Below are 14,428 nucleotides of genomic sequence, written 5' to 3' on the forward strand. Positions count from 1 at the left end.
CACTCCGTCGCTTCATCTTCCCGTTAATGCTCATTAAAACTGCTGCAACCACCAAGGAAGACGCAACGTCTCTACAACTGGCTCCTCGTAGAATGTGAAACTGCCGATCCGTCTCCCATCTTTTTACTATTTAACCTCACCCCGAATTGGCTCTCTTCACGGCAAACTCTTCTTCCTCCCAAGCCAAGTAGCACAGAAAAAACCCCGATCCTCTAGCAGCCATGGCGATTTCTTCTTCCTCCGGCTCCAACTCCTTCGGAGATTCTTCCTCCGCCTCTTCTCCTTCTTCTTCTTCCCTCTCTGCTTCTTCTATCGACTCCATCCCGGAGAGCCGAGAGCCAACTCCTGAGTGGAACCCGACAGCAGTGTACGAAGCGTTGGCTCCTCTGCATTGGGATGCAGAGGAGTTCGACTTCGGGGTCGTCTCCGAAGAGGACGAGCCCATGACCGAGGGGGAAGACCTCCAACTCCTGTTCCAGGAGGAGTTGGAGAGCAGCGATGAAGAAGACTCCTCCTCGGATGGAGCTGATTCCTCCTCGGAAGTGGATATCGGCTCCTCCTCTAGCGATGAACCGATGGGCGGAAAGTCCTTCCACTTCCTCGGGTCCTCCGAGGAGGACAGCGAGGAAGAGAGCAGCGGCGGCGGTGGTCGGAGCAGCGACTTCGGTCCGAAGGCGGCAGCAGCGCCTTCGACAGTGACGACGACGACGACTACGACAGTGACGACGGAGGAGAAGCGCCGGCCCAGAGCCCCAAACACCGTAGGTACTAGGTACCTATGAGTAGTAGAAGTAGTACTGTAGGAGTAGTATTGTAAAGCCGAATGATTAATTCCTTTGTAAAAATCGACTTTTCCTTGTAAAAACCTTTCCTTTTAATGAAGTTAATTTCCTTCAACTGCTGTGCGTCTGATCTATTTTCCAAAAAGCCGATGGCAACGCATCAGGCTTCTATAAATATCTAAGAGCCGACGAAATTCAAACTAGAAGCAACCCGCACAAGAGTAGAGTATCACTTCCATCTTGAACCGAATTCGAAACAAACTCTTAAATCTGAGCGTAATTCGAAAACCCAGCTCTACAAATTCGAGCAAGAACTCTCTAAGCATCCGGAATTCGAGTCAGAGCCCACAGCAACCAAACGCTAAGTCAACAGATCTGAACCATGGCAGACTCTGCAGCTCAGACAACAAATTCTGCAATCGATGATGCGGCAATCTGTGGCCTGAAGGTAACATCCAGCCTAACCCTCCTAACTTTCTTCAGCTTATTAGGCCTCTGAACAAATTAAACTCTGAAATATAACACCATATGTAAATTTCTAAATCTTTGAACTTCAGGTGTCAGATATCCTTCTGCTGCATTCTTCCAATCCAAAATCTTTCTGTCTTGGCCCACGAACTTACGAAAATCCCATAGATTTAATCTCTTGTAAAGCAAATAGGATCCCTTTCATAAGTCAAAACATCGATTTGAACCTCTGGGCCGACTGCTTAAGAGTCTGGCCTAACCCCCCTGAGAGCTGGACTACATGGTACAGCAGAGTAGCAAAAGCTTATATGCCTTTGTCGCAGGAATTGAACATAGCCGATGTACTTAGCTTATCATTATCACCCCTTGACAAAGATGAGAATCTTCTGAAAACTATCGGCTATTTTTGGTCTGATGCCCTGAATTGTTTTCTCTTTGGCCATGGTCCTATGACCCCTACTCTGCTAGATGTCACCATGATCACTGGCCTAGACATTGGATCTCCTAATCCTGCTGCCCACAAAATGGCAGAAGTTCCCTTTAAACTTTCATCCAAGGTTAACTGCACAAACTGGGGCACTTACATAAACCAGCACATGAAGACAAAAGGCCCAGTGACTGAAAAAGAACACACAGCCATCTTAAATCTTTGGCTAGAGCACTTTATCTTCTGTGTCCCTTCCTTAGCTCCAACTAAGAATTATCTTCCCTTGGCCTATCATTTGGCCCATGGCAACCGCACTGGCCGAGGTAAACTTTTCCTTGGAGAAACCTACAGGTATCTCCATTTGATGACATCTAACTTGCTTAACCAAAAGAAACTGAGAACTGGAGGCCCTTGGTGGTTTATTCAGTTGTGGGCACAACTGTACTTTTAGCACCAGATCCCAAACTTCCAAGGCCTGATCAAGAATTCCTTTCCCGATGAGAGTGGCAAACCAATTAGATGTACTAGTTATGGCCAAGCTTTATTTAGTCTTCCTGGCAGCAGACTGAATCCGACAGATGTAGCAAAATGGTTCAGAGTCTTCTACAAAGGTCTAGAGGACCCACTCTATTTTCCTTTCACTGAATCTGAAGCTTTGGAGAACCCAACTGCCTTTAGACTGGATAGTTTTGCCGATGACGACAGCACTCGGCATCTATACTCCTTGATGATTCGACCTGGCTTTCTTCCTGTTGGCATGAGTACTTCCAATAGAATTATTAAACCAGGCTATGAAACCTATCAACCAGTCATAGCAGCTCGGCAATTTGGCTTAGGACAAGTCCCTCCCCACTTCCATATTCACCACTTGGTGGAGAGCAGAGCCGATATGCCTGATGGTCTCACCAGCCCAAGATGCTACAACATGTTCGATGATCTCCACATTCCAATACCAGCCGATCTGTCCTTCATTTCCTCATCAATCGGCTTTAACACATGGTGGGACATGTGGAAAACTCACGTTTTCAGAAGAGCTCTAGGTCCTCGACTGCAGCAAATTGACCCTGAACACGTAATCCCCGAAGAAGAGGTACTGAATTTATGCATTCATTCTTTCCAAGTCTTCCATTTCTTCTCTTAACTAATCCTGCTCACCCTGTTCGCAGCAACAAGATGGTCCAGAACCTATGACCAGCAACGGGGTGCCATTCCACTTTCTTCCAACTGCCCCTGTTGTACTCTTCTGCAAGGGATCACCATCAATGAAGAAAGTGATAATGACTATTCAGCCAGACTTACTTCAGTCGGCTTCCAAACGAAGACAAGCTTCTGCAATTGTTGCCCCCCGAGTTCCAACCAAAAAGAGGAAGATGATTACAAAAATGATCATTAAAAAAATTGTCCAATCTTCCCCAAGTCCATCAGATACTAACTCCAACCAGGTGATCTATCCTTTCTGAAACTTCTTCCTTATTACGTACATATGTACTCTGGTTGACTGTAATTTTATTTTCAGGACATGGCTGAAGACATTCCCAATGCAGAAAGCCCAGTACAACATGAGATGACTGCAAATCCTAATGTACTGATAGAGGCAAGCGAGGGGCAAGCTGACACAGTCAATGTTCTTGATGTCGACACAAGCTCTATTAGGACGATCGCCCTTGAATCGCCCAACACTTCTTCTTTAGAACAGGTAACATTACAAGAACCAATTCTGAACCAGCCGATAGCTTCATAAATGCACCTTGCTCTAACTTCAGATATGTCCATAGGGCTTTGACATTTCAGGTTTGCTTTTCTTTGACCCGGCATCAATGGGTTTGACTGCCCCTGGAGCAAAAGCACCATCTTTGCAGCAATCGGCTAACTTGGCAAATCAGCTCCAACTCATCAAGGATCTACTATCTGCTCCGATCATTACTCTGGTTGATGATTCTAGCAAGATAAAAGAAATTCTTGAGCAGATAGAATCCCAGCTTCCATAATCACTTCGAGTCAAACTTTGGCCAGCCGGCCATCTTCCTTTCTTTCGGGCAGAGGTGAAGGAAGCACAACAGAGAATAGAGTTGCGTCATTCTCAAATCCCTCTGAAAGCTGACATCGCTCAGAAGTGCAAACTACTCAACCAAAAGAAGGCAACTCTGGACGCTAAAGCTGATTTCTCCGAGAGCACAAGACGACTCAACCTCTTGGAAAAGGAACTGATGGAACTTGAAGAAAAGGTCCGCAATACCCAAAGACTGATCCAAGAGGAGAAAGCTTCGATCGCAAACTCCAAGCAGGAAGCCTTAGAAATGACTGAACAAATACAGGCAGAGTTTGCAGAGATAAGCACCTTGAGTCGACAGATAATATCAGGTGATGACAAGGACGACGAAGAAATCATTGCAAGAGCTGACGCTGTACGTGCAAAAGCCATCCATGCCATAGAAGGATTCCTGAACTAGTAGAACTATTCAGAAAACATTTGATGTCGCCTGTTAAACCTGACACTTGTACTCATTTAAAACACCTTAAGTCGATGGTCACACATCAGCTGTCTCGCTTCTCATATATGATTTTTTTACTAGCCAACTCAACATGTTGGCCTCTCATTCATCATTTTTTTTATTTTTTTACTGGCCAACTCAACGTGTTGGCCTATCTCTTTTTTTTACTGGCCAACTTAACGTGTTGGCCTATGACACTGCAGCCAGATGGATCTCATCGGCTCTTGTTAGTCGCCCTCCCACATGCTCGGAAAATATTTCTTGAGGTGTTGGCCATTAACTGCCACAGGAAACTTGACACATTCCAACTCTTCAAGCATGTAGGCATTTCCAGGCAAAACCTGATCAACCTTGTACGGCCCGTGCCAAGTTGGAGACCACTTGCCATATTTTTTATCTTTAGTTCACAATGGTAAAACTGCCTCCCAAACTAGATCTCCAACCTGGAATTCTTTCGGCTTAACCCTTTTATTGTACAAACGAGCAACTTTAGTCTTGTTTTCCTTAATTTTCTCAAGCGACCAAAGTCTTAGCTCTGTAAGATCCTCCATATTGTCGTTCATCAAGGCTGCATACTGTTCAACCGATAGATCATTCTGAAACTCAACACATCTCGATCCGGCCGTAATCTCCCATGGTAACACAACATCTTGGCCGTAGACCAGATGGTATGGTGACGTCTTGATGGATCCATGACACGAAATACGATATGCCCACAAAGCCTCTGACAACACCTCATGCCAGCGCCTACGATATTCATCGATCTTCCTCTTGATCAGCTTGATCAGGCTCTGGTTGGATGCTTCAGCTTGTCCATTAGCCTGGGCATAATATGGAGATGATCTGATCAGCTTGAACCCCGTGTCATCGACAAACTTTTTAAATTCTTCCGATATAAAGACCAATCCTCCATCGGTCGTAATGGTCTGAGGGATCCCAAACCTATGGATGATGTGTTCTTTAACAAAACTGATCACATCTTTCGATGCCACCGACCTCATGGGTACTGCCTCCACCCATTTTGTGAAATAATCTGTGACAGCTAGCACCCATTGGTGACCTTTGCTAGATGGCGGGTTAATCTGGCCAATCATATCCATGGCCCAACCCCTGAACGGCCATGGCTTAATAATAGGATTCATTACTGAAGCCGGCACCATCTGAATCTTGCCGAATTTCTGACATGCCTGACATCCCTTATAATATTTGAAGCAATCTTCAAGCATAGTGGGCCAGTAATAACCCGATCGCCTAATCAGCCACTTCATCTTATGAGACGATTGATGAATACCGTAGGTTCCCTCGTGAACCTCATGCAAGAGCCGATTTGACTCTGAAGGTCCCAGACATTTAAGCAGTAGTCCTTCCAAGGTTCTGTAAAACATATCATCCCCTATCAGAACATACTTCATAGCCTTGAGTCTTATCCTCCTGGGAGCCCCCCGAGCAGAATCCTTCAAGTAATTGAAGATATCGGCTCTCCAGTCTCCAGGTTCTAGAACCCGAACCTCTACGTCGACCCCATCGGCCATTTCCTTGTACCCGGAAGCCATCTGTGCCAAATCATTGGCTTCGTTATTCAGAGTCCTCCGTATCCAGTGGAAATTAATGTATCTGAATCGTGACATCAACTCACGGCATTGCATCCATATCGGAAAAAGAGCCTCACTCTCACATCTATATTCTTCCGTGAGCTGAGAAATCACCAGCTTCGAATCTCCAAATATTTCCACCGCTTCTGCACCAGCTTCGAGGAGCAGTTCCATCCCTTTGCGAACGACTTTATATTCCACCAAATTATTGGTGCATGGGGCAGTCATCCTGATGGAAAAAGAGTAAGTCGCCCCTCGAGGCGACACCAACAGAATTCACACACCGCACCCATCATCACATGCCGATCCGTCAAAAAACATGGCCCAAGCACGAATAAATAGTGCAGCAATATCAGTGCTGATCCTGTTTGCAACAAGATCCGCCAGTGCCTGTCCTTTGACTGCTTTTGCAGGCTGATATCGAATATAGAACTCTGACAATGCAAACATCCATTTTCCAAGTCGGCCTTTCAGAACAGGAGCCGACAGCATGTGCTTTATGACATCCGATTTGCATATGACAATTGTTTCCACCGAGAGCAAAATATGACGAAGCTTTGTACATGTAAAGAATAAGCAAAGGCAAAGCTTCTCGATTTCAGGATACCTGGTCTCGGCGTCTAACATGCGCCTGCTGAGGTAGAAAACCATCCTCTCCTGGCCGTCGTGCTTCTGGATAGGTACACATAGAACGGCCTATCTTGCTGAGGAGGAACCAACACTGGAGGCTTTGATAAATATTCTTTGATTTCATCGAAAGCTTGTTGCTATTCTGCCCCCCAGCGAAACTCATCATCGGATTTGATCTTCACTAAACCCATGAATGGTTCGATGCGCCCAGACAGATTAGAAATAAATCGTCTGACAAAGTTAATTTTACCGATGAGCTTCTGCAACTCTTTCTTCGTAGTAGGTGGCTTCATCGTCTTCACAGCTTCTTGACTCTTCAGGCCGATCTCGATTCCCCGTTCATGCACCAGGAATCCCAAAAATTGTGTCTACTCTGTGAGGCCAGTGGATAAGACCAGTCTCAGTCCGTTTTTTGTCGCTTCGATCCGATCACAATCTTCCAGCGAGATCCCTGAGATCGGCTCTTGCCCTTCCGCGTCCCAGGCGTTCATGTTTGCAATCGAAACCTCGCTGGAGTCATCTGCACGGACCACCTCCACTTCATCGCCATCTCACTGGACCAAACACTGGTGCATCGTGGAAGGGACACAACAATTGGCGTGAATCCAATCCCTCCCAAGCAGCACTGTGTACGTACTCTTGCTGTTGACGATGAAGAACGAGGTTGGGACGGTCTTGCGGCCAACTGTTAACTCTACGTTGAGGACACCCTGTGCCTCCGACGGCTGACCATTGAAATCATTGAGCATAACGTTGGTCTTGATGAGATCAGCAGTAGAACGACCCAATCGGCGTAGCACTGAATACGACATCAGGTTGACTGCGGCGCCAGTGTCGACCAACATCCTGTTCACAGGCTTGCCATCGATGAATCCCTTGAGATACAATCCCTTCAGGTGCTTGTAGCTTTTCTCCTTGGGCTTCTCGAAGATGATCGGCTGTGGGCCGAGATCCAGCTGCGCGATGGCCAATTCCTCCGGTTGAGGTGCCCGAAACTCCGACGGGAGCACGAACACCATGTTCACATCAGCCGATGGCTTGTCATCGGCTCTTGGCTGCTTGGGGTGCCACTCCCTCCTTGGAGGACGCCTCTCCACCCTTTGCGGGAGCCTGACTTGTTCTGCGAGATCCGGACGTGCTTTCCTCAGCACGTCCAGGTACTTTGCTTCCGCATCTTCGAGATTGCGCAGGCGCTGCACTCTGTGCTTCTGTGATTGGCTGAGCCCGTCAGGACACCATCGTGGACGATGATACTTATCTTCCTCTTCTGGTTCGGGATCATCCCTGGATGGCCGCCTCACACGGACATCGTGACGTGTTTTGGGCCCTAAGCGCTGTAACACTGATGTCTCATCTTGCTGGCATCCCCGAGGCCTGCACTCCAAGCAATCATCTATAGTAGGCAATCGGCTCATGCCGGAATTCCAACAGTACCTGAAGAACAGGCAATGCCAGTGGTCTCGTATAGCCTGGCGTCTCCCCAGCATCCTCCCTGTGCGGTGCTCGTACTCATCTTCTTCCGATTCATACCGGCAACGCAACTTGTACTGATACTGGTATTTTTCCATAAGCCGATTAGAAGCCGGAAGCTGGTTGCGGATGTGACGCACTTGTTCTTCAGTGACATGTTGCTGCTCTGGCAATTGCAGCAACATCCTGGGGCCGTTTGCCAGAAGCGGCCTCTATCCTCTGCTCGTCACGGTGGCACATGGGTCCCGCCATGTTGATCTGAAACGCCAAATTCTGGCCCTCAGGTCCAAGATCCAACAGCTCTACCACATTAGCTTGCAGGAACGGTTGACTGTCCACTTTCATCGTGTGCTGGGCCAGAATTAATCGGCCTTGCTCGATAGCCGATTGGATCTGCCGACGCAGCTCCTTGCAGTCATTCGTGGCGTGGGTGAATGAGTGGTGCCACTTGCAGTACATCCTTCCCTACAGCTCTTGTGCCGTCGGCAGCTTGTGATTCTCTGGGAGCTTCAATTGCTTTTCCTTGAGCAGTAGATCGAATATCTGCTCTGCCTTGGCCACGTCAAAGTCAAAGCCCTTTACAAGCCCCTGTTGTCTGACCCACTTGCACGGGACGGGGTTTGCCCTCCGGGTCCACTCTACCACAGCCACTTCTTGTTCCTCGCCAGAACCATCGGAATCATCTGCTTGGGCCATGTTTACATGGCGCTTGAATTTCTCCTGGTACAGGTCCGGATGATAGTGTTCATATGCCGTGAGCTTCTGTACCATGTGTGCCAGCGAGGAAAATTCCAACTGGAAAGCCAGATCCTTGATTGGCTTAGCGAGTCCAAGAACAGCCAAATCAACTGCCTTCTTCTCCATGATGCGCGATGAGTAGCATCGGTTCTTGACTTCTCTGAAGCGCTGTACATACTCTGAGACAGTTTCCCCTCGCTTCGGCCTGACTTGAGTGAGGTCGGCAATGCCGGCTTCAGTAGCTTCTGAATGATATTGGGTGTGAAACTGATCTTCCAGCTGCCTCCATGTCCGGATCGAATCTGGGGGCAGTGATGTATACCATCCGAAGGCTGAACCCGTGAGAGACTGGGAGAAGAAACGGACCCTTAAAGGATCCGACACTGAGATCATCCCAAGCTGCGTCAGGTATCGGCTCACATGTTCAATGGAGCTGGCTCCTTCTGATCCACTGAACTTGGTGAACTCCAGAAGCCGATACTTGGGTGGCAACGGGATCAAATCATAGTCACTTAGATACGGCTTGGAATAGCCGATCGCCTTTCTCTTGGGCAGGATGCCAAACTGATTCCTCAGTAATGCACTGACCTGCTCCACACTAATAACTCCTAGGGCCGAGGGTTCAGCACTCGGCCCGGTAGCGTACTTTGCCAGCCATGCCTGCTTCTCTGCGTCTGCTCCTGAAGTTGCTGTACCTACCAGCTGCCCCGTGTGTGTTGCGCTGATGTTGTCAGGTATGTACACGCACGTGTAGCCGTGCAGGATCTCTTTGGGCAGCTCGCTCAGGAACTGTCCTTCTCCGGGGTCACTGCCGATCTTGTATACGACGTAGATCGGCGAACCCTGCTGCCCTGCTACCGCGAGTGAGTACGATACCGGCGGCCTAGATTGCAATGCAGCTTCTCCGCTGTGGCTCCCCAGGATTGGCCCCGATGGGGAGTACTGGTTCTTGATCACCTCCTGGACAATGCGATGTGCCACGCGCTCAAGCTTGTTCATCAGGCTTTCTGAGTGCCGATGAAGCGCATGGGCCACCATATAGTTCATCTCCTGGCGTAGGGCCCTGGTGCGCTCCTCGAAAGGCACAGACAGATCAACATTGTCGAGAGCGCCCTCTGGTGAGAACTCCTTCCACCTGATGCCGTGGCTGTGGGTCCTCTCAAAAGAGCCGATGAGATCGGCCTCAAACTAAGCTTTGACCTCATCATATTTTAGCTTGTGTTCCAGAGTCAGCTCTTCATACATGACAGGCTTGGTGACCGGCGGAACCGGTGCTTGGTCTTGAGCTCCTGCCATCTCTGCGGTGGGCGTTGTTCATTGATGAATGTCCCACCGGGCGTGCCAGAATATGTTGTCGGTCAAAACCCACCGGCGAATAGCGACAGGCAACACGAAGAGCCGGGAGGTCGCCGGGGCGCTGGCAGGCACTGCTCCCTCGTCAACGGCAAGCAATTCCAGCATACGCCGCGGCTTGTGAAGACGCAGGGCGTGCCACCTAACCTATACCCGATCAGGAAGGTGCGAACGTGCTTGCAACGATTTGCCTGCATACACAAACACGTGGAAACGTAAGTCCGAGCCGTGGTCGGCTCCCCGGGATGACTCTTGCATCGGCTTTAAAGAGCCGATTGAGTCCCGGTGTCAGATTGGATCTGTTTGTATCCGGATATCAATAAATAAAGCAAATAACTGTAAATCTGCTTCAATTAAATCTAGCTAATCTAATCCACGATGGTAAAAGCTTCACTGCTAGATCGGAACATCCTACACGTAATTGGGCCTAACGAACATAATAAATAACTAAACCTTAACTAGAATAGAGGCCTAAGAACAAGCTAAAGCCGATTCCCGGACCAATTCCCTGTTAAGACTAAGGCAGAGCATCTAATACGTCACCGGATCATCCAATCCGTTTGCAAGGCCTAACCTAGCAGATATTACGCCAACTCTCAAGTATAAGAGCAAACCGTAACAGATCAGATCTACTAGATGGAAAAGAAGCAGGGTGTTGTTTCCGTGCAACTAACTCTATGCAACAAGAATTAGCATAAGATTGAAACGTGATTGCACAGAAACAACGTGATATTCGTAGATGATAAGCAATAAACGCACGATGAATCTACTAAAAACTATGCTACGAACATCAGGATAACTAGTACTACTCGCCATCAAAAACGCTTCAGTACGAGTAATACCAAGGTAAAAGCAAGAACAACACTGCCCTGATCGCAAGAAGCGATCAGGGCAGCATGACGCTTACTTGGATGAAACCTTAGGATTAGGGGTGGCGGTGCGCCGAGAGTTGTTGTTTGCGAGACGTGATGACATTCTTCTTTTACGAATAATATAGGGTACATATTTATAGTCCGGAGACTTGGGAAACAATCTAAGCTAATGTGTCCATATCGGACTCTATCTCTAACTCAATCTGAACTAAATCTAATGATACACGGCCCACATGGCCCAAATGCTCACGCAGGAGCCGATTCATAAATCTTCTTCAATCTCTTCATTAAGCCCAACTCAATCGCGGCCCATTAATTAACCTTGTTAATTTATGGCGATAACAGTAGTGCACCCGCCTAGACCCAGAGGGTGAGTACTCGGGGTTTATCTAGGATTAGCCCAATCTAGATACAAGAACACGAGAAACACAGTAGGTTTAGAGTGGTTCGGGCCGTCGGAGCGTAATACCCTACGTTCACTGTGCGTTGTATTGCTTGTGCTCTCAAGAGGTTGAGAACGGGGTTGTTCGGAGTGAATCCGAGCTTGTGTTGTGTCTGCCTTTTCTTGGCCTTAGCTGAGTCTGTGTGTCTGCCTTTTCTTGGCCTTTGGTTAGTCTGTCTGTCTGCATTTTCTTGGCCTTAGCTGAGTCTATGTGTCTGTGTGTTCTAGCAGGCATGCTCTCCCTTTTATATATCCAAGGGGAGCACGTACACTGAGCGGGGCCCCGACATGTGGACCCGGCGATGTATTATAAACTACACTTTGGACTTCAATGCCTCAGATCCGGAGATCTTGTCGTCGGCTTCCGTGAGTAGCTTCTGACCAGGGATGGTCTTGAGCTGTCCTGTCAGAGTAGAGTCTAGCCTCTGCAGCCACGCGTCGAGGTCATGATGAAGCGCCAAACTACTGACTCAGTCCACTGTAGCAGCGTGCATTGTTGCTCCAGTCAGTAACTGGTCATTATGACTCGTCGCCCATGCGCGCGGCGCTGAATCTTTAATGCTTGCCTTGGTAATTGACGAGCCGCCTCGGTAACTGGTGATTCACAATATGGACTGACAAAAGCTGCCCCGTGCCCAGAGGCAGCAGAGCCCGCCTCAACCACTCGCACTTAATGCGGGTGGGTGAGGGAGCTTCCAGCAGAAGGCTTGCGCCCGCGCCCGCGTCTGCATGACACGTGGCGGATCCGGACCCCTCCCGAGCAGCTAGCTGAGCCGAGAGCTCACGGGGGTCCGGATAGGCACGTGGAGGTCCCGGACCCATCTGCGGGAGTCCGGATGGCACGTGGAGGTCCTGGACCCACCTGCGGGGGTCCTGGTCCGCGGTCACAGGTGCTGAGCATTTCCACCTCTGGGACACGTGGTGACACCGGACCTGTCCCCAAGCGGGAAGCGGGTCCGGGACCGTTGGTCCGGTGAGATGGAGTCGGACCCCAGGGGTCCGGCTGCTCAGCCCCTTAGGGTGTGGTTACGAATAACTACGCGAGTCTTGGCACAGTAGGAGTGGGTACCCCAGCTGCAGGGTACCGACAGTAATTTTTAAAAATCTCCAAGCTTACCCAAGACTAGTTGTTTGGAGTCTCATTACTATGTTACATATTGGCTTAGTTTCTTTATAATGACATGATGGGTTATATTTAGTCAAACACAATGGTATTTTGGGCCGATTTTTATCATTAATGGCAGTGGTTGGATTAATTTCTTTAAAATAGTACGGTGTGCTATATTTAGTCCGACACAGGGGTATTTTGGGTCGATTTTTATCATAATGGCAGTGGTGGGTAATTTTAATTTCTCTTATTTTCTTCAATTAATATGGGAATTTTTAGGCCTTGAGAGCGAACGTGGAGGCTCCGTTTGTAAATAATAAGATAATAGATTAAACGCCTGAAATAGGAGAGGATTTTTTCCTAAAAAAAAATAGGAGAGGTTTCAGCCTTAGCTTTCAGGGCTGGGGACGAGTGAATAGAGAGGTCGACGGCAAACCCCAGCAGTCAACGGCTTTATATTAGTCCATGCAACCGGGGTCATATGCAAAGTCAACGGCTTTAGTCCAGTCAACGGCTTAGAGGCCGGTGGAAGGGTTCTGCTGTAAGGAGCTGCAAAATGTGGAGTGTTTGGACGGAGATGCACATCTGAGTGCGTGGCCAGATGAAAAATGAAATCCCAGGCGTCTGATACATACATTGTAGTTTTGCTATTGGTATCTTAATTTATCCCCGGAGATAGGAATCACTGCACGCACCATGCCCAGCCAATAAACCACAGTGTGCCAAGCACAAACAGCGCCTGAGCAGAATCACATACTACTGGACTTTAGTAGTGAAGCTGCTACATTATACATTGATATTTTTTAATGACTCATTCATGTGTTAGGTCATGATCGTGGACATTAATTATATTCTTGTAGAGCTCTTCTTAATTATGTTGGTCCATAATATAATTCTTGTTGTGCTTGTGATGTTTCATCTCTTAAACTATGCCAGTGGATCGTCATTAACTGACTTAATTGAGGGAAGCACAGTGTGTACATACACTAGACTCCCTACTTTTTGGAAAGCTAACCAAAAGCAGCAGCATGCTAATCCTTAAACAAAATATAAAAGGGCATCTTTTATTTAAATATTCAGGCAAATGGCGAAACACACGGTATCTTTCCACAAAGCTAAAGATGCTCGGCTCTAGCATGCATGGATTTGTATATATACAACCTGCACATGTAGTTGCGCACAACCTGCTAGTCAACGGCTTTAGTCGTCAGCCGGGGTCATGCAAAGTTTAGTCGTTAATAACACCGGGCCGGGCTTAGAGGGGGGTGCGATCGAGGAGGCATCAGTTGACATGTGCAAATATGCTGCACAGACGAGGACCAAGGTGTTGGTGGAGAGTGTCTCTGGGAGGGACGAACACTACAATAGTAACGAAAATGCGCACGACGCGAAGTAGTCGACTCGCGAGTAAATATGAAGGCTTCGGACGGCTGTCCGGAAATTTCTCTCTTTGGTCAAATTTGTCCCATCAATGGTCATTACACGGGTATTTATAGGCGCCGGCTTGCCTGCTGCCTTCCTTAATTTACACTGTAGCACCCCTCAACGGCTACATTCTTAGGACATTCCTAGTACAAGGCCGTATTTTTACACTATGCGATGGGTTACAGCTGGACTCTCGCTCTGCCTCCTGGGCCCGATCATGGACGTCACCATCTTCCCACGCGGTCTTCGCCGTCGTCGCCGAAGCCATTCGAGCGGCACCGCTTCGCAGCTCTTCGCGCCTCGCCACTCATGGTCTTCGCCGCTCCTCTGAAGCCACTTGGGCGGCATCGCGATGCTACCCTTCGCGCCCCGCCGCTCGTGGTCTTCTCCGCTCCAGTGAAGCCATTCGGAGCGAAGGCGCCTTCAGCCCTTAGCCTTACTGGCGAAGGCACGGTCGCCGCGACCGGGCCTTCGCCTTGACTCCGCCGGGTCCGCTGACCTTGGGTCGATGGCCGAAGGTGGCGTCCCCAACACAACACAAGGTGGCAGTGGCCGGTGGACGGGTAATGCTGCAAGGAGCTGCGAAATGGAGTGCTTGGATCGGAGATGCACTTCTGAGATGAAAAATG

Source organism: Panicum virgatum, chromosome 8K (genome assembly GCF_016808335.1).
Source record: "Panicum virgatum strain AP13 chromosome 8K, P.virgatum_v5, whole genome shotgun sequence".
Lineage (NCBI taxonomy): Eukaryota > Viridiplantae > Streptophyta > Magnoliopsida > Poales > Poaceae > Panicum > Panicum virgatum.